This window comes from Dermacentor variabilis, chromosome 9 (assembly GCF_050947875.1).
Source record: "Dermacentor variabilis isolate Ectoservices chromosome 9, ASM5094787v1, whole genome shotgun sequence".
NCBI classification, from domain to species: Eukaryota; Metazoa; Arthropoda; class Arachnida; order Ixodida; family Ixodidae; genus Dermacentor; species Dermacentor variabilis.
The window spans coordinates 47629320-47649588 of NC_134576.1; the positions used below are offsets into that span (position 1 = coordinate 47629320).

The 20269-nt window shown below is 45.6% G+C and overlaps 6 non-coding genes across 6 annotated transcripts; all 6 read right to left on the minus strand.

Annotated features, from left to right (window-relative positions):
* Positions 1 to 801: 801 nt before the first annotated feature.
* TRNAA-AGC (transfer RNA alanine (anticodon AGC)) lies at positions 802 to 874 on the minus strand. The gene has a single exon. It is a non-coding gene; the product is annotated as a tRNA-Ala (tRNA).
* Positions 875 to 1062: 188 nt separating this feature from the next.
* On the minus strand, positions 1063 to 1135 carry TRNAA-AGC (transfer RNA alanine (anticodon AGC)). Its single transcript has one exon. It is a non-coding gene; the product is annotated as a tRNA-Ala (tRNA).
* Positions 1136 to 1323: 188 nt separating this feature from the next.
* On the minus strand, positions 1324 to 1396 carry TRNAA-AGC (transfer RNA alanine (anticodon AGC)). The gene has a single exon. It is a non-coding gene; the product is annotated as a tRNA-Ala (tRNA).
* Positions 1397 to 1584: 188 nt separating this feature from the next.
* TRNAA-AGC (transfer RNA alanine (anticodon AGC)) lies at positions 1585 to 1657 on the minus strand. The gene has a single exon. It is a non-coding gene; the product is annotated as a tRNA-Ala (tRNA).
* Positions 1658 to 1845: 188 nt separating this feature from the next.
* TRNAA-AGC (transfer RNA alanine (anticodon AGC)) lies at positions 1846 to 1918 on the minus strand. The gene has a single exon. It is a non-coding gene; the product is annotated as a tRNA-Ala (tRNA).
* A 187-nt stretch (positions 1919 to 2105) lies between these two features.
* On the minus strand, positions 2106 to 2178 carry TRNAA-AGC (transfer RNA alanine (anticodon AGC)). The gene has a single exon. It is a non-coding gene; the product is annotated as a tRNA-Ala (tRNA).
* Positions 2179 to 20269: the final 18091 nt, after the last annotated feature.

The following is a 20269-nucleotide window of genomic DNA, read 5'->3' on the forward strand; positions in this document are numbered from 1 at the left end:
ATTCTAAAAGGCGTGTTGATTTCACTGTGGACTACATAGTATTTGTAGAAAGATAGAGCGTTGCTTCGAAAGGAGAATTGAAATGCTACTTCGGTGCGGCATCTTTTCAGGCGCCGATCATGGACAACAGAGATTTGAGCTGCCATAGGAAAGTATGGGTGTTCGGCAACAGCGCCGACCGCCCACCTTAAAGGTCCGAACACCCGGCATCTGCTCAACCCCCAGGATCCCCCTTTCCCCGGACACGGCTAAGCCGCGCACGGCTACACGCGGGAGGGTCCTACCCTCGTGTGCTCGGGTACGTGGTGTCGCAACACACCAAACGCCTGCTGACGCAGACGCCCCTGCGGGGAGGAGCGATGACTGAGCGAGCGCATCACGAAAATCTTCCACCAGGAATGGGCGGGCCCTGATATCACAGTGTAGAAAAACCGTATTCAAAACAAAACGCCCTGTTGGCAGACTAGGCAAAACAACTTGATACTGGTTGTCCGAGGCAGAAATCCTGTTACCGCGGCCCGTCTGGGCCTCTGAAGCCGCCCCTACGGAGCCCATGATATACACGTCCGTCACGCTCGGTGGCCGGAAGTGGAATCCACTGAGCTACACCCCCGACGGACAGTGTAGACATACGCTCAAAACCCGATCAGTAAAGAGCTGCCGAAGCTGAAGGAAAGCGAAAGCCCTATAAGCGGCGAAAGACCGGTTTTTATGTCTCGCGCAGGTAAAAAAGGGCGCGCATTGTTTCACTCATTCAATGTAACAAAACGCGACTCCATAGCAGCAAGAAAAAAAAAGTTGTGGAGGTGCTGGGTATCGATCCCAGTACCTCTCGCATGCTAAGCGAGCGCTCTACCATCTGAGCTACACCCCCGACGGACAGTGTAGACATACGCTCAAAACCCGATCAGTAAATAGCTGCCTAAGCTGAAGGAAAGCGAAAGCCCTATAAGCGGCGGAAGACCGGTTTTGATGCCTCGTGCAGGTAAAAAAGGGCGCGCATTGTTTCACTCATTCAATGTAACAAAACGAGACTCCATAGCGGCAAGAAAAAAAAAGTTGTGGAGGTGCTGGGTATCGATCCCAGTACCTCTCGCATGCTAAGCGAGCGCTCTACCATCTGAGCTACACCCCCGACGGACAGTGTAGACATACGCTCAAAACCCGATCAGTAAAGAGCTGCCGAAGCTGAAGGAAAGCGAAAGCCCTATAAGCGGCGGAAGACCGGTTTTTATGTCTCGCGCAGGTAAAAAAGGGCGCGCATTGTTTCACTCATTCAATGTAACCAAACGCGACTCCATGGCAGCAAGAAAAAAAAAGTTGTGGAGGTGCTGGGTATCGATCCCAGTACCTCTCGCATGCTAAGCGAGCGCTCTACCATCTGAGCTACACCCCCGACGGACAGTGTAGACATACGCTCAAAACCCGATCAGTAAATAGCTGCCTAAGCTGAAGGAAAGCGAAAGCCCTATAAGCGGCGGAAGACCGGTTTTGATGCCTCGTGCAGGTAAAAAAGGGCGCGCATTGTTTCACTCATTCAATGTAACAAAACGCGACTCCATAGCGGCAAGAAAAAAAAAGTTGTGGAGGTGCTGGGTATCGATCCCAGTACCTCTCGCATGCTAAGCGAGCGCTCTACCATCTGAGCTACACCCCCGACGGACAGTGTAGACATACGCTCAAAACCCGATCAGTAAAGAGCTGCCGAAGCTGAAGGAAAGCGAAAGCCCTATAAGCGGCGGAAGACCGGTTTTTATGTCTCGCGCAGGTAAAAAAGGGCGCGCATTGTTTCACTCTTTCAATGTAACAAAACGCGACTCCATAGCGGCAAGAAAAAAAAAGTTGTGGAGGTGCTGGGTATCGATCCCAGTACCTCTCGCATGCTAAGCGAGCGCTCTACCATCTGAGCTACACCCCCGACGGACAGTGTAGACATACGCTCAAAACCCGATCAGCAAATAGCTGCCGAAGCTGAAGGAAAACGAAAGCACTATAAGCGGTGGAAGAGCGGTTCTTATGTCGCGCAGGTACAAAAGGGCGCGCATTGTTTCACTCTTTCAATGTAACAAAACGCGACTCCATAGCGGCAAGAAAAAAAAAAGTTGTGGAGGTGCTGGGTATCGATCCCAGTACCTCTCGCATGCTAAGCGAGCGCTCTAACATCTGAGCTACACCCCCTTTTTTTTTTCTTTATTGCCAGTCCTCGACATAACACAACACAAATTCCTAAATGATATAAACAAAGACCAAAGAAGCAAAAAGGGATGAACACACAAACGGAACAAGGAACAGTAATATTTACATTCGCTGCCGTCCGCTACTGTGGCACGACGTTGTCGGATTAAAATTCCTTTAGTGCTGTAAGGGGTTCAACCCTCGACAGCCACTCAGGAACAGGCTGTTGCATCTTGATCACTTCGACATACCGTTGCATGCATTCACAAAAGTATAGACGCGCCGGTCGGGCATCCGGGTCACAATGGTAACCCGACATTCTTGCGCGCCATAAACAGTGGCGGCCCGTAAGCATGATCAGGTCGTACGGGAAACCTTCGTCGTCATATACTGGCAGAAACCTGATTCCGTGGGGATCTATAGGTAGCTCCTTTTTTAGAGTCCTTTGTAGCACGTCCCAGAAAAAGACCCCTTCCCAACAGTGGATGAAGACGTGATCTATGCTTTCTGTTTTTTTACATATAAGGCAGTGGGTTCCCCATGGCATGTAGAACCCACGTTGTTCAAGGAAGATTTTAACAGGTACAGTACCAGTGTGTAATTTAAAAAAGAAGGATTTAGTGGCTGGTTGAACTGGCATCTTCTTCACCCTTTTCAATACATCTAGGCCTGGGCCTCCACTGTACGGGGCTCTGTACATAGGTACCAGCAAAACACTGTCACATAAATCACGATATAACTTTTTCCGTTTTACACTCCACAAATATGCACTTGAAAAACGAACACGCAAAAAGGAAACACTCTGAACTATTTCCCGAAAGAAACCACGGACTGGTCCTGGCATTATTTCCGTACCTACAACGAATTCGGGAAGTGATCTTGACAGCCTCATTTGGATCACCGTGCGCAGAAATGGGTCGTTTGTATCTCGAAAGAAGGAGAATCTATTCACCAGTTGACGCAAGAAGAGGTGCGCCAACCCCAGACCACCATCCTTCACGCGCCGGAAGAGATTATCTCGGCTACATCGCTCCCAGCTTGATGCCCACACGAATACAGCGAACACGCGGTGCAGTTTCTGCACATTAATACGAGAGCACTGTAGTACCTGCATTACGTACCAGATCTTTGTCACGAGAAACATGTTGCACGCTGTAGCTCTCGCGAATATTGACAAGTAACAGGCGTTCCATCGGTCGGCTTTTTCTTTTAGTTGTTTTGTCCGCTCCTTCCAGTACTCGCTACTGTCCTTATAGGCATCAAGGGGTGCTCCAAGGTACTTAACTGGCGTCGTGACCCAGTTTACGTTCGAAAAGTGGTCTGGTGTAGACGCCCATCTTCCATGCCAAAACCCCAAACATTTCTGCCAGTTAACGTAGCTGTTAGTGACGTTACCAAACTTTTTGACGATATTAACAGTATTCAATACACTTTGTTTGTCCTTACAGCACACAGCCACATCGTCAGCGTATGCCAGTAGCTTCACTTCTGCTGATTGAAGACTAAACCCCTTAATACATTCATTTTCAATGATGGCCAGACATAGCGTTTCTATGTAGACACAAAACAGGAGTGGACTGAGTGGACAACCCTGGCGAACGGAGCGCTTCACGTTAATGGGGGCCCCCAACATCTGATTAATTATAAGTCTGGTATAGCAGCTCCGGTACGCCATGGTCACCCCTTCAGTGATTATGTGGCCAAAATTAACGTGTTCAAGGATGGTAAGCAATATGTCGTGAGAAACACAATCAAACGCCTTCTCCAAGTCTAGCTGGAGGATGGCTACTGCGTCGCACATGGCGTCGCAACACTCCAGCACACACTTCATTTTATGGATGTTAGTGAAAATGGTTCTTCCACGAATACCACACGTCTGGTGTGGGCCGACTACTTCCTGAATAACTGACTGGACCCGTCGTGCCAACACCTTCATCAATATTTTGTAGTCACAGTTAGTAAGCGCTATGGGTCTGTAGGAGGAACGTTGCTTGAGCTTTTCGGTCTCTTCTGTTTTCGGTATTAGTACTGTATGGGACTGGCCAAAGGATGGTGGAAGTATTTTCAGTTCATATGCTTCATTGAAAACTGCTGTTAAGATAGGAGCTAGGTGGCTTTTGAACGATTTGAACCATGCGGCACAAAGACCGTCTGGACCTGGCGACTTCCCAGGATTCAGGTCTTCGATGGCTTTCATCACTTCATGTTCTGTTAATGGTCGTTCTAAGGTTTCTTTAACCTCACTCGACAGCTGTGGGATTCGTTGCAAAAATAATTTCTTGAAATCGTGCATGTTGACAAGCCTGAATGTAAAAAGTTCTTTGTAATGCTCAAAGAAAGCACGCCCTATATTATTGTTATCCGTTAATACCACCCCTTCATATTCGATAGCCTCAATCTGCTTACGTCTCGAGTGCTTTTTTTCTAACCCCAGTGCTCTTTTCGTTGGCGTTTCCCCGCATGATAGCCTTTCTGCTCTGGCGCGCACTAGCGCACCTCGGAAGCGATCTTCGTCGAATACCTCGAGCTTCTTCTTAACGGCGCGCATATCTTGTTGATAGGCGCCAGGTTGCATGCATTCAAGCTTCGCAAATTTTTCTAGCAATGTTGTTAAATCCTTTTCTCTGGCCTTTTGTTCATATCGCAGTACGCTACTTCTTTCGATTGCCTTCAATTTAATGCTTTGCTTCAGCAACTCCCATTCCTCACCAAATTTCGTAGGACTGTCTGTTCCAAAAGAATTCAGAGCAGCCACTACATTTTCGTTAAAAGTTTCATCCCGTAACAGCTCTGCATTCAATTTCCACAGTTCCCAGACGAACTTGTTTCGTTCTTTCTTCCTGCCCACCGTGCATTTTACCAGGCAGTGGTCAGAATATGATATGGCCGTAACTGTGTAGCACTGGCATTTTTCAACTAAATCATATGAAAGATAGATACGGTCTAAGCGTGCGTGACTTGTGCCCTGAAAGTGAGTGTAGCTTACGTCTCCGTGACCGCGAAAACATTCTGCGATATCTTCTAATTCGAATTCGTGTGTGATCTGCGCCAGGATATCACTACTTCTGTCACAAACCACGCGACGCGTAGACCTATCCTCAGCTTTCAATACGCAGTTGAAGTCGCCTACACAGGCTATCATTTTTTGCACATGTAAATGATGCTTTAAACTCAAAAAGAAATTTGCCCTCTCTTGCACAGTATTAGGCGCATAAATGCAAAACACGCGCCATTGGACATTACAATAGCTGAAGTCACAAAAGACAAGTCGACCAGAAGTACAGGAGAAGTAACCATCTATAACAAGACCAGGGAGCTTCCTCACGAACAGCACACACCCTGCCGAAGTCCCTAAGGCGTGGCTCACTACCGTATAGTAGTTATACGTGAACCTTTGCACCATGCTCCCGGTCTCCTCCTCGCCGTCTACCTTGGTTTCTTGCACGGCTAAAACGTCGAGGTCGTGGTCCACTAGTAGTCTGTAAACCTGACTCTGTTTCCTTTTGGCGGCCAGACCTCTGAGCTACACCCCCGACGTACAGTGTAGACATACGCTCAAAACCCGATCAGTAAATAGCTGCCGAAGCTGAAGGAAAGCGAAAGCCCTATAAGCGGCGGAAGACCGGTTTTTATGCCTCGCGCAGGTAAAAAAGGGCGCGCATTGTTTCACTCTTTCAATGTAACAAGACGCGACTCCATAGCGGCAAGAAAAAAAAAGTTGTGGAGGTGCTGGGTATCGATCCCAGTACCTCTCGCATGCTAAGCGAGCGCTCTACCATCTGAGCTGGCTTCAGAGAAGCCAGCTTATCAAGAACAGGTATCCAATCCGGTGGGTCGCTCTGGATTTTGAGAACATCTCGTATGTACACACACTTTTCACTGAAGTTTTGCATGGCCGATCTTGCGTTGACATCCGCATTTCTGACCGCCATCCTCGTTTTCCACACACTATGCAAACACAGTAACATGCACATGTCGTATGGCATTTCATCTGGATCTTCACATGGCAAGAATCGGATACCAAAGGGTGTTACTGGCAGATCTTTCTGAAGTGTCCGCTTAAGGATGTCCCATAGGAAAACAGCATCGTGACAGTCCTAAAAGATGTGCTCTATCGTTTCCTCCTTTCGACACATCAGGCAGTGTAATCCCCATGGGACAAAGATACCTTTGCTTTGAAGCCACGGTTTTACAGCGAACGTATACCCGTGTGCAGTTGGAAAAAGAATGATTTAGATGACGCTCTTAGTGACATTTTTCGAACTCGTTTTAAAACGTCTCGTTCTGGTCCTAGTTGATAGATGGAGCGGTACAACGGTATTGGTAAAAAAAACATCAATTAGATCTTTGTGCAATTGTTTACGCGCCACTGCGCTCAAGTATTCTAAGGAAAACCGTGGCTTCAGTACTTGATATGCGGACACTATTTCGCGCCAAAAACTGCTCAGTTTTCCACGCGTATCTGCATTTGATGACACAATATAATTCGGGATATGATTACACAGCCTCATGTATATAACAGTACGCAAGAAAACATCGCTTTGGTCTCTCAGAAAGAAAAAAACCTTGAAACTGTTTTTTTCAAAAATAGATGACACAGACCAAGCCCTCCGTGTCGCACCGAAAGGAACAAGTTTAACCGACTGGTGCGTTCCCAGGTAGAAATCCATATATAGGTGGCAAACACTGTGTAATTTTTGGACACAAGTTCTGCTCATACTGAACACTTGAAGTACATAAAACACTTTGCAACAAAAAACACATTACAGACTGTGGCGCGGGAAAACATAGAAAAGTTATGCCCTCCCCATTTTTCAGACTGATCCCTGAGCCTTTCTGTCTGTCCTGCCCAGTATTCTGCAGTATTTCCATAACGCTGAAGAGGAACCCCCAAGTATTTAGCAGGAATACTTGTCCATCTCATGTTTGCATACGCCTCCGGCGTTTGCCTCCAATTTCCATGCCATATGCCCAGAGATTCATCCCAGCTAATGGCACTTCCGCTAGCACTAGAGAATGATGTAGCTTCCTTAACAGCTTCTTTAATACTGTCCTTGTCTTTGCAGAATATGGCTATGCCATCGGCATATGCCAGTATCTTTACTTCAGTAGCATGAAAGGAGTAACCATGCACCATCCTATTTATGCGAATATTTAAACATAAGGGTTCCAAATAAAGTGCAAAAAGAAGAGACGAACACGCGCACCCTTGTTTTATACCTGACAGTACTGGAATGTTTTCACTTAAGGCGTTGTTAATTATAAGGTTAACTGCACATTCTTCATACACCATCTTGATGGCCTCAGTGATAACGCTACCTACATTACAATGTTCTAGTAATAACTGTAGTATGTCATGATTAACTCTATCAAATTCTTTCTGAAGATCAAGTTGTGTCATAGCTATGTTGTCTTGAGTCATGTCACAGCATTCTAGGATAGTTCTAGCGGTGTGTATATTTGTGTAGACTGTCCTTCCTTTGATGCCACATGTCTGGTGATGTAATACGAGGTGTGTGGTAACGCTCTGCAATCTCTTGGCTAGCACCTTTGTAAATATTTTATAGTCTACATTCGTAAGACTTATAGACTCGTAGGCCTCAACAGCCAACAATTTCCTGGCATCATACGATTTTGGAATGAGTACTACATGACATTTTCTAAAAGATAAAGGTGCTTTTTTTGTTCATAGCACTCATTTATCACGCGATAACGCTTGTGCCAGTTCGTCCTTGAAGCATTTGTAAATGGCAGCCCCTAGTCCACGAGGCCCAGGTGCTTTGCCAGTGCTTGGTTCATCAATGGCCTGTTTTACTTTATTCAGACTATTTGGGCGTTCAAGCGTTTGTCTTACTTCATCGCCTAGCATTAGCATGAGCGACAAAAAATCGTTTCGAAAAGCTTCTGTTTCTTTTATTTTTGGGCTTAGCAGTTTTTGATAGCATTCAACAAACGCTTTCTCTATCAGTTCCTTGTCCCGTGTCACATAGTTTTTATATCTTATTTCTTTTATCTCTTTTTTTACTGCTTGCCTTTTTTCTTCCCCGAGTGCCCGCTTAGTAGGCGCTTCCCCTAGCCATAGTCTTTTAGCCCGTGCTCTGACGATCGCTCCACGATATTTCTTTTCATCAGTCCATCAGTCACTTCAAGTTTACCTTTAAGGTCACGTAGTTCCTTGCTAAAGTGTTCAGGGGTAGCACTCCCAACCGCAATCATATAATCTAACGTGCTCCTCAGTTCTTTCTCTTGCTGTTTTTCAATGCTGCGCAGCACGCAAGCTCGTTCAATCGCCGTAATCTTTACTTCATTTTTAAATTGCTCCCAAAGCGCTGTGAAATTAGTAGTTTCAACCGAACACATTTCCTCTATCTTTTCCTTTACTTTTTAAACAAATATTTCATCATCCAGCAGTGTATCGTTTAATTTCCACAAATTCCAACTAAACTTGGACACTTTTGTCTTGGTTCCTAGTGTCGCTATCACCAAGCAGTGATCGCTAAATGTGAGGTTCCATAGTTTGTATGTAGTAATGTGTGGTATGACAACTGCAGGAACATATACACCAGAACACGGCGAAGTCAATGCGCGCCGCCATATTGATGAGCGCCGGTCGCGCCATCTATCCCAAGCGCCACGAAGTAGCAGGCCTGGGCTGCCACGCCGGGAGATGCGACCCGGCGCGAAAGCGAAACTTGCGCTGTTTAGCTGGGCGGAAGGCGTGTTTCGCGTTTTTTCCAACCTGACATTTTCGCTGTCTCGATTCAATCAAACTTCAAGACCTCATGCAAGTCCGCAATGGCCACACTGAGTGCTGTGCAGACTGCAGAAGCGAATACATCGGGTAAGTACGCTATTAAGTTTCTACAAACCGCGCGCTATATGCTAGAACACGTGTGAGCTGTAACATCTCCGCATTTTTGGCACGTAACCTGTGAAGGAATATACGGCACTGTGTTGGTGCCATATATTATTAAAGGTTGCACGATAAGGCTTTACGAAAAGTCTACTTTTCAACATGCATCCCGCGGCAAAATCTTGCCTGTGCGTACGCTTTCCGACATCGGACAGTTTCTCGCGCCTGCGGCGCTCGTGCTGTATCAGTCATGCCGGATTATACCATTCTCGCGCTTTCCAGCGCTACCTCCAAAACAGCATCACTGATTTTCCCGAGGGAGCAGTAGGGGCCGTTGTAGAGACAGGGCCTGCTCCCCTGGAACAGCATCTTTGCTCGTGCTGGTCTTTTCGTTTTGTGCACTCCGTGACTTTTCAAAAGCCTTTTTTAATGGTCCACTTTGAGTTAAAATGTTTTGAAAACATGCAGTTGCCGAGCATCACCTGCGATTTAGAGTTCCATTAAAAGTGTATCGTTCATCAATGCCTTTCAGAAGCTACCTGTGACATCCTAATCCTGTGACAGCCATTCCTTAAAATTTAAATTGCGCTACTGTTAGCCAATCTGGTGCTGCTATGTGCAGAATCCCACCATTCCTCATGATAACAGGTGTGCTATGCCAGCATAGACTAATAATTTAGCCATTGTTAGAAATAGCGCTTTAAGCTTTTATAACTGCGTCTGCGAGCTAAAGGACACTGGCTTGAGCGCTGTTTATTTATGTGTCAATCCTATGTATTCTGTGCAGGTGCCTTGTATCCGCCTGAATTTCATGAAATCAAAGACTGGATCGAAGACATGAAGCTCTGGCCTCCTGTGCAGGAACACAATATCATTTACTACCTTTTGAAGACAAAAGCTTGCGACCTTGAAGAAGTGAATGCCATCAAAAGCACTGAAGCCTACAACTATGTTGAAAGTGGCAAGGCAGGCTGCTTGCTTGTGCACAAGGACATGGCCACAAAGTTCATTTTTGTCAAAGGAGAAGTCGAAAGGTCTCAGTCGTTAAATGCGCCCCCACATAAAGCTTGGGTCTGCCTTCAGCCCAGTGGAAGTGTCATCACAGCGGACTGCTCTTGCATGGCAGGTGCAGCACATGCTTGCAGCCACATTGGTATCCTAATTATTTTACATGCTACCAACCTATGCATTACAAAGCCATGCAGCTTTGCTGCGTGAATTATGCACTTAAATGCGACCATCTACCATTTGCCTAAATGCAAGGTGAACTAAAAGTGAGAGAGAGACACTATTAGAAAAACAGATTTTTGTCGGCGCGTATACAACCGCTGGCATGCTACTCTGTATAGGGAAGGGGAATGGGATTAAAATATTCCAGAGGAGGGTGGGAAAAAAAGAGAATAAAGATAAATATGAAATGCGCAAGCGGACCTGATACTAATATTTACAAGGTGAAATGGCGGGTAAATGTAGGCTTTTCTATGTGAAATGGTGATTCTTTAAAGCTTTCCTATAAACCAATTTCTGACGGGTATTTGAGCAATAAATCCAAAACCCGCTGCTGCTTTGAAGGGCTGGGCATTGGACCTAAGATGCTGGGTAATGTTAGCGGTTCATGGCAAATCATGTTCATTTGTTGCTCAAAAAATTGTCTCTCGTCGTGTTACGCAGGGCATTCAAATAATATGTGCTCCATTGTCTCTAAGTTGCCACAGTTATCACTGTAGGGGTTAGTGGTAAGCCCTATGCAGTACAGATAATTGTTTGTGTATGCCACGTCCAGTCGAAGATGATGGTACAATGTCTAATAACTAAAGGTAACTTGTACTTTGATAAGTCTCAGTAGCGCAAAAGTTTTAAAGGAGTGTCTCTTATGAAGTATGAATTGGAACAAATTTTTTTCAGGGGCTCTACTCTGGAAGATGGAGTTTGCCGTCAGACTTGGTTTGACTGGCACGGCATGTACAGACAAGAGTGCTGAATGGAACCGTGGCACAAAGAAGAATGTAGTTCCAGGAGAAATACAAGAGATAGACTTCAGGTTAGGAAGGCAAATACAGACTGGGAAATCTGGCCCGAGGCGACATGATCCTCAGTTTCAGAAGTTTAGGGACCATAATTCGCTTGTGAAAAGCTTTGATACAGTTCCTTTGAAAGGTCTTGCATCAGTACCGGGCACAATTTTAAACTTAACGCTAAATGTACCAGCTGTAGAAGCTACAGATGAAATACTTGCACCCCGTAGTGTGCCGTCTCATGGCTTTCATAGTGGTGCTGGACCTGACAACTGCCAGTGCTGTACTGATTTCTATAAAAAGTATGTAGACATACCTCTAGATGCACAGGTTAGACTGGCCAAAGGAACAGTGGAGCAACGTGGCAGTGTGTGGGAAGGCAGTAGAAAGGTCAGAATAACAGCCTCAGTCACGTCAAAGATACCTAAGCGCAAGCAAACTTTGCCAGATAAAGCACTTGCTTCCCTACTGAGGCCTAGCTTCAGAGGTAACAAGGCAACTATGCATGGTACACAGTGTGAAACTCTAGCCAGGGAGGCGTATGAGCAAGAAACTGCCCTGAAAGTGGCAAGACTAGGAACTGTGGTGTCCCAAACTGAACCGTACCTATCTGCAAGCCCAGATGGACTTGTTGGCACAGACTCCATTCTTGAAATTAAGTGCCCTTACACAGAAGACTGCTCCTCTTTGTTGGACAGCGGAAAATATGATGTAAGGAAGGGAGGTGATGGATATTTTCTTTCTAAATCAGGCAGGGGGGGCTACTACAGTCAAGTACAATTCACTATGTACTGTTGCCAAAGGAAACATTGCTTTTTTTATGTGTGGACAAGCAGGCGAACTGTCCTGGTTAATGTGAACTATGATCCAGCATACTTAAGCTCCAGCCTTGCAAGAGTGCGCAACTTTTACTTTTCTTTGTACCTTCCAGCCTTGGTAGACGACTCTCTCACTCAAAGGTCGACAGCACTTGAAGCATACAACATGTTTTTACGTACTGCTACTTAATGACAGTATGGCAAAAGTGGTTAATTTGCAGCATATTGTTTTTTATTGTAAATATTTTATAAGCTAGAGTTCTACAGCTCAGAAAAACACCAGCAAGACATATTGTGTAATAGTTCGTTTATTTTAATTTGGAACTTTTCCCTAAGGCATAAAACAAGTGACGCATCTTACATGTGCTCACAAAGTTTGTTTACAAAGTCCAGGAAGGATTGATTGTGGGGACCATATATCCTTGCTGCTGGTGTTGCAGCTGTTGCCAATGCATTCAAAGCAGGAGGTGCAACAACATATATGTACAATTTCTGGAGACAGAAAAATAAATATGTCCACAGATGTCACCTTTGGAACACAAATACCCATCATTTATGTTGATGAGTCAATAAAAAAATGGTTTCCAGCTTTTACTTTTCAAGACAGTGAGATGCACTATCCAAACTAGTGCTAAAATTTTGTTTCATAGAAAACAAGAAGCAGTGGTGACTCGCCTTGGTTCCTCTTTGTGAACATTTATGAGAACATCATGCAATAGCCTTCCACATCACATGAGCGCTTGTGCGATATGACCTTAAATGTACACTAGAAAATTGTACTGATTACAGCAAAGGTCTAATCATATATATTAAAAATGCTACTACACATTAAGGACAACTGGCAAATACATCTTGCATGCTTTCCTCCTGGCATACCTCTGACTGAATCTACCAGAGTAAATCTTGGACTTCAGAGTGAAATCACCCGCAACAAGAAAAAAAAAGGTTATCAGGCTCTTCTTCGTGAATATCTATAAGAACATAATAGACAATCTTCCAAATCCCATGAGCACTTGTGGGAGATGACCTTATGTGTACACTGGCAAATTGCAATTAGTACCGCAACACAACTATAAAAATAAGCACAAAAAATGTCAATACACATGATGGACAACTGGCAAAAATAGTATCATGCAGGTTTTTTTCTGGCATATTTAGAATAAATCTCGGAGCTCACGTGAAATCTCTCACAAGTCTACCAGACTCTCCATGAACATTAATAAAAACATATTGCAAGTCTCTGATTTTGAAGTGAAATCACTCGCAAAAATAAAAAAGCTTACCATACACAATAACACAAAATTAACACAGCCTTATTTTAGAGCAAGTGTTGCAAGACCAATCCTTCACCTACAACTAAGTCATAGCTAGCAAGTAATGCACCTGACACAGGTACTCCTCTGAGCAGAAGTACCACAGATTCTGCGATTAAGCTGATTTTTTTTCACCTATGCATATAACTCCAAATAGAGGACTGCAGTACAAACATCACATTGCAAGCTTTCCCGGCCACTTGTCACTTTGTATGTTGGAATTACGAATAAATTCAGTGTTTTTCAGCGAGCCTGTGGCCATTTACTTTTGCTCATGGGTTACCTTCTTGAACTATGATATCACTGCGAATCAACGGTGACTTCAAATTGCAAAGTCCTGCACAAACTACAACAATCTCATTTACAAGTTTCTTGTGATGAATTGGGACACTGTGCTTTAGTATTCTAAATGTCTTAATGCGATTAATTGCTCTTTCGACATGTATTCTTAACGAAGCAATTCGCCTTGTCCTCGTCACCTCTACTTCTTCAAGCCTGTTCCTTCCTTGTGTAAAAGCGGGCATATTTAGGCGAACACATTTTGCTTTCATCTCCTCATTCAAGGTGAAGCCTCGATCTGCCATTACTTCATCACAGTTTTCGAGGTAGTCACAAAATCCTGAATCCTGCACGATAAACCGATCAGAAGCCCGCCCACCATATACTTTAGATACAAACATAATGAAGCCTGTGGGTGCTATGGCTACTAGAAATTTTGCAGTGTTTCCACCTTTGTACTGGCTGTATGTCTGGGCACGAGCATACAGCTTCTTAGGGCGCCGCATATGCACCTCTGTGCAGTCTATTATGCATCTAGTGCTCTTGTACATGCTATCTTTGAATGTTTTTGGAAGTGACCTTTGTATGGTCTCCTGAGGTAGCCAGATGATCAAATGTCGTCTGGAAATTTCAGCTAGTGCTCGAAGAACTGTGCGAAAAATTTTACCAACAAGAGATACCGATATAGCAAACCGAAACACCAAATCAGCATAGAGCACACCCAGTCTAAGCCGCATCAAAGTTAGCAGAACAGCATCACTAATGCTTAATTTGAATTGAGTGCTGACCTTACTCTCCACAAGTTTGACCAATTCACAGAAAGTGCAATAGCTCAATCCAGTGTAAAACTGGTACTGACTAGGCAGTAATGAAACCGTACTGTAAAAAGATGTTTGGGTTCCTGCATCAACATTTTTCACACCGCAAGAAAAGTAGCAGTGTTCATGCAAAATTCTTTGCGCACACTCAGATGAAACGTCCATTGGTACTGTTGCTTGCTCGGGCTCTGAAAGCGGTGACACTGTGGACAGCTCAACAGTATGGATATTCTCAGCGTCATAAAATGTCTCAAAATAAAAATCTGGGGCTGCCTGTACCTCTTCAGTCCTTTCAACCACTACCTCGTATGTAGCAGGGACAATACCAAGCCGTTCGGATGTCGACTGCTGCAGTTTGCTGTTATGCAGTTCTACTGTGCTTGTAGCTTGTACACTTGTTTTAGTGTGACCTGGCGTCTCCTTTTGCGCTGTTTCACTCAGGGCATCCACTGCAGCTATGTGAACACACGCTACCTGCTGTGATGTGTGCCCTTGCTGCTGAACGATCTGTTGCTCTTGTTCTGGACAGGCAGCAGCTAGTGCTTGGGTATCAGCATGCAACAACGTTCCTACGTTTCCACCAGCACGCAGAACATTGTCCTCTGCACTTTCAGTTTCGTCTGGTTTGCCATGGTCACTACTGGGTTGGCCGCGCTTGGCAACCAACTGGCGAGGTCGTTTGACTGGGCTTACAGCCTGCCTGATTAGCAGACGCCTGCCCTTCACCACCTGCACATTGAAAGCAAAATACATGTTATAGTAAGAAGGGCTGTAGTTCTTTCCCATGCCATCATTGTTGCGAAGATATAAAGTCTTCTCAAAATGAAATAGAAAATACACCAGGCCAATAGTATCGAGCAACCACTTAAGAATACAACATTCAGAACACAAGCCTACTGCACTCGAAGAAGCAGCATATGATGCTAAACCTGCACTCATTGGAAAATGAGGAACTACAGTAGTTATAATGTTCAACTACATGTGCAGTCAAAGCCCGTATAATACGGTGAGCATGACAGATGCAGGTGTTGTACAGTTGTTGCACAAACCATGACAGGGCACATAAAATTACCATCCCTACTTAAAGCTGCATCATCAGGGACCCCATTGGTGCAAGACAACATCCGCACCTGCTTTCCAAGAAATTATCCCCACCAAATGCAGCTACCTGGTATCAGATCTGTTTCGCTTCTGCGAGGCCATATCGGATTGTTGGCGCTCCCTTATAAAAGAAAACAGTAAAAAAAAAAACCGGTAAGAACGAGCAAAATTTTGTTACAAAATACAATAATTAACCACCTTATTTCCCTCGCTATACGAAGGGAAAAATTTTGCGCTTTGCCCCGCATAACAGCCCGCACGCAGTTTAGAGCTCAGGAGGCTCAAATGAATTCATTACGAATGACACCTGCAACACCAGCTCGTAAAGACAGGCGCGCTGCAAGAACACCTTCGGCGACGTGCAGTCGTCGTTTACGTTTTTGTGGACGCATGCTACGTGACGAGCAGACTTCGGTTTACTTTCACTAGCAACACCGCTCACCAGCAGGGCAACATTATATTGCCTACAACTTGTCGTTCACGCTTAATGGTCATGAAGTGCACCAGCTGCAAGTATCGCTAACCGCAAACTCAACTGTTCCGCTTAACCATCGGGAGCTCTGCATGAATGAAAAGACGAAAAGGCTTGCCTTTTTGTTATAGCCAAGGCGAAGCATCGGCACGGGATTCTGCTCGGTAGGCTGGTTGTCAAGGAAGTGCTCGGAGCAAACCTGCGTGTTACACATATTACGTTCGTAGGGCGCAAAGTTGAACGTGGCACCAAATTATACACAGATCAAATACTCACTCGTGCATTTTCGCTGGGCTGGTAGTTCTTCCTGTTTACTGCAGCTATCCACCGGTGGCGCAGCTTAGCATTCTTTGTTGCGGACGGAAATCGGTGCAGGCTGAAGACACCGCACCGGCACGATTCCCTACGTGTGTTGTGATGTTCGCAAACAGTGCTAAGCAACCTGCTCCTTTTGCGCTGGTTGTTTTGGCACCCAAACACGACGCAATGATGCCCAGATGACTTCTTGTACCTTGGGTCCACGTGAAGGGGCACATTTTCGCACTTTGGAGTCCTGGAGCTGGCGCTTGCCATGTCTACCGGTCGCCGGCGAACACACTTTGGCAGCCCAGTACAATATGGCGCTGGTCGACCGGGCAACCCGGGTGCGAGAGTATGCGTTCGGTTAGTCTGGGTGCGAGGCTAGCGTGTTCTGGTCTATATGCGATCTAGTCTAGCGTGACTTACACCTTGGTAGTGTGTTACTGTACGTGCTGGTCGCCGTCAAAAATGCAACCAACGTCGTCTAGCTCAAGTTCGTTTACAAGCGCGTTTAACAGTGTCGCACTTCTATCGCGGTAAGTCGATCTGTTGGCTCTGTCTTGCGGCCTGCACATACAATTAAAGTCTCCAAATAAAATTAAGTTTCTTTCGTAAGTCATGCAGGTTCTCAGGTTTTCTATATATTCTACGCGTTCGTTAACGTTATTCGGTGCATACACACAAATTGCACGCCAATTGAGGCTACAGAAGCTAAAGTCGATAACGAGTAGCCTGCCATCATCACTGGACTTTACAGATTACGCTACAATATCGGTGCATTTTCGAACAAGTATCATGCAACCCGCTGAAGTTCCTCTGGCATGAGACCACACATACATTATACCTATCCTTGAAAAGCTCAACCATTCTGTCCGTTTGTTCTTCGCTTTCTACTTTGGTTTCCTGCACTGCCATTATGTCAATGTCATTTTCCATCAAGAGACGGCTTAACCGGTACTGCCTCCTGCGGGATGCCACACCCCTCACATTCAACGTAGCTACAGAAAGGGGAACTGTCAGATTAACAGCCATTTTTGGATTAGCAAACAGACGGAACAGTACTCACATCTGGACAGGCAGTGATAGCAAAAACCAGCACTGGTCACATTCTACTTGTCCGCTAGGTAACGTCTTATACTGAGGACCGGCTGGCTTAACACACTTCGCGCCCCGTTAAGTCGGGGACGATGTTGAAGTCGTCCACCTAACAGGCGGTATCTTCGGCTTCGGTTTGAGACCCAGTCGCCTCGTTATAGCGGTCTTCGGCGACGGCTAGCCACTACTCGCTGGTTCGGGTGATCCTTGAGATCCGTCAGTGGCCTCGCGAGGCCTCTTTGCAGCTGCTTTCGCGGCTGCTGTCATTTCACCTTCCTCAATGCCTTCCGTTTCGTCTTTCGCGGTCGTCTCTGATGCGCTTACTAAAATTGCGTCCTTTCTCTCATTGACGTTTTGGTCGTTACTCGGCTTCCCAACCGGCACGCTCTTTGCCTCGCCAGATTGGCTGCCGCCGAGCCCAGTGGAGTTTTCCGGAAGTGGAGACGCCTCATAGGGACTGCTGGCTGTCGCCGGTTCTTCGGTCGTTGCTCGGGATGCTGCATCGGCGTCAGCATGATCCATTATGTGTTCAGCCATCTTGTCGCCTTTAACTGGGCTTGTTACCGCTGCATAGGATCGCACGCAGTCTTGTTCGTCATGGCCGAATCGTCGGCAGAGTGCACAGCGTGGTATGCGACACTCGCCCCTGATATGTCCAGTTCCATTGCACCGAAGGCACAACGGGGGTCTTCCTGGTACATGTACGAGCGCTAAGTTTTCCGCGATGCGCACCTGGTGAGGCAAGTCTTCAATTGTAATTCCAGGCTTTGGCAAGAGTGTAACCAAATGGGTGGTGGAGCCTTTATCATTACATCCCTGTACTCACGACTTTTCGCGGGCGATATCTGTAACCTTTCCGTAAGGGACTAACGCTGCTCGAACTTCGTCGTCGTGAACGAAATGTAACAGCCAATAAAGCTTCAATCTGATGCCTTGGTTGCAGGGATCATAAACGACACCGGGTTGGCCTTTCACGTTGCAAGCTTCTGTCTCAAGCATCTTTTTCTTCGAAGCTTCATCACGGAAGGTCACCGCCCATACATGATTCACTTGGAAGGCGCCAAGGGCCACCACTTCCGGCAGCAGTGCAAGGCGCGCGAGTGCATCTCGAAAGTGCTCGACCCGATACGGCCTGGTTTTAACGTCCGCATGCGAAAATACTGTGTACAAAACTGATGTACCTGAAGGCAGATGAGGCAAAACAACTTGATAATCCGGGTAAAGCTTATCCGTACACCTGGTGCCACGGCCGAGGGCCGTTGTAACCGCTCCTACGGAGCAAGGCATTCCGCGTCCGTTCACTGCGGTGGCCAGAAGTGGAATCGAGCTACACCCCCGACGGACAGTGTGGACATACGCTCATAACCCGATCAGTAAATAGCTGCCGAAGCTGAAGGAAAGCGAAAGCCCTATAAGCGGCGGAAGGCCGGTTTTCTTTTTTGTCGCGCGCAGGTACAAAGGGGCGCGCATTGTTTCACTCATTCAAACTAACAAAACGCGACTCCATAGCAGCAAGAAAAAAAAGTTGTGGAGGTGCTGGGTATTGATCGCAGTACCTCTCGCATGCTAAGCTAGCGCTCTACCATCTGAGCTACACCTTTTTTTTCTTTATTGCCGGATTTCTCCTCGTACAAAGGACAGGAATTCTTGTTGGAATTCGACATACATACACATAAGTTGCTATAAAAACGAGACTCGTATTTTGTCTCGTGTTGTTAGGTTAGTAGGGCTCTTGTGTTAGCAACTGATCAAACACAGGTAGCCATTCTGGAGGATCGGAAAGTGTCCTGTAGACGTCGCGGACGTACATAATGGCGTCTCTGAAGTACACTTTTGACGGTTGTGATTTAACGTTCTCGTGTCTTACATCCATTGGCGTCTTCCATACACTGTGCATTGTCAACAACATCAGGAGATCACACGGCACGTTCCCTGTCTGATCAAACGGCAGGAATCGAATCCCGTGAGGTGTAAGTGGAAGTTGCTTTTTGAGTGTCCTTTGTAAAATGTCCCACAGAAAAACAGAGTCTGAACAGTCCAAAAATACGTGCTCGATGGTTTCGGGCTTATTGCATATTGTACAATTAGTACTCCAAGGGACAAAAATACCTTTTTCTTTAAGCCAGGGTTTTACAGGGAGCGTGCCGGTGTGAAGAAAGAAGAAAAACGTCTTGGTCGACGCTCTAACAGGCATCTTCTTAACGCGACTCAAAACATTATGTTCTCGTCCTAGTACATATAATGAACGATATATAGGCACAGGACACATCACATCAAGCGAGTCTCTGTACAATTTTTTCTTTGTTACATCCGGGAGATATTCAATCGAAAAGTGGCTTTTCAAAAAACGAAAAGCATCAACGACTTCTTTCATAATCCCTTTCAATGGAAAATGATTAGTAGAGTACGACGACACTATGTATTCGGGTAATGCCTGGCTCAACAACACTTGACAAATACTCTGCAGGAAAGCATCGTTCTGTTGCCTCAAGAAAAGGAACCGTGTAACAAATTGTTTAAGAAATAAATGCAATAAGCCTAGCCCTCCGTTTTTAACCAACTGAAAGAAGTTCAGACGACTAGTTGAGTTGAGTTGAGTTTAATGGCACATAAGCAGCTTAGGCTATCATGCACCAAACACTAGGTGTGGATTATTTCAGTAAGTTGGGACACCTCAGTGAGTCCTTGTCTGGGCAAGAGCCCGGAGAGTCCCAACAAATTAACTAAAGACCTCGGCCTTCTTCTCAGGGATGAGAAGGTGGATGAGGTGTTCTGTAATATGTAGTTAAGCACTCTGCGAAGTTTTAAAGTTTTATGAGAACTCCTGCTTCTTTTTAAAAGCTAAAAACACATGATACATCAACAAGCGCATCTTCTCCTAAAATCAAAGCTGGGTGAAAAGGGATGTGTTCTTTGTAAAATATGGTAAAAAACGTCTTCCTCAATGGTTCAAGTTTTCTGCATGAAAATAGGATATGGTTTACTGTTAGTTCATCTCCACATAGTTCACATTGGGGTTTGTCTTGCTTG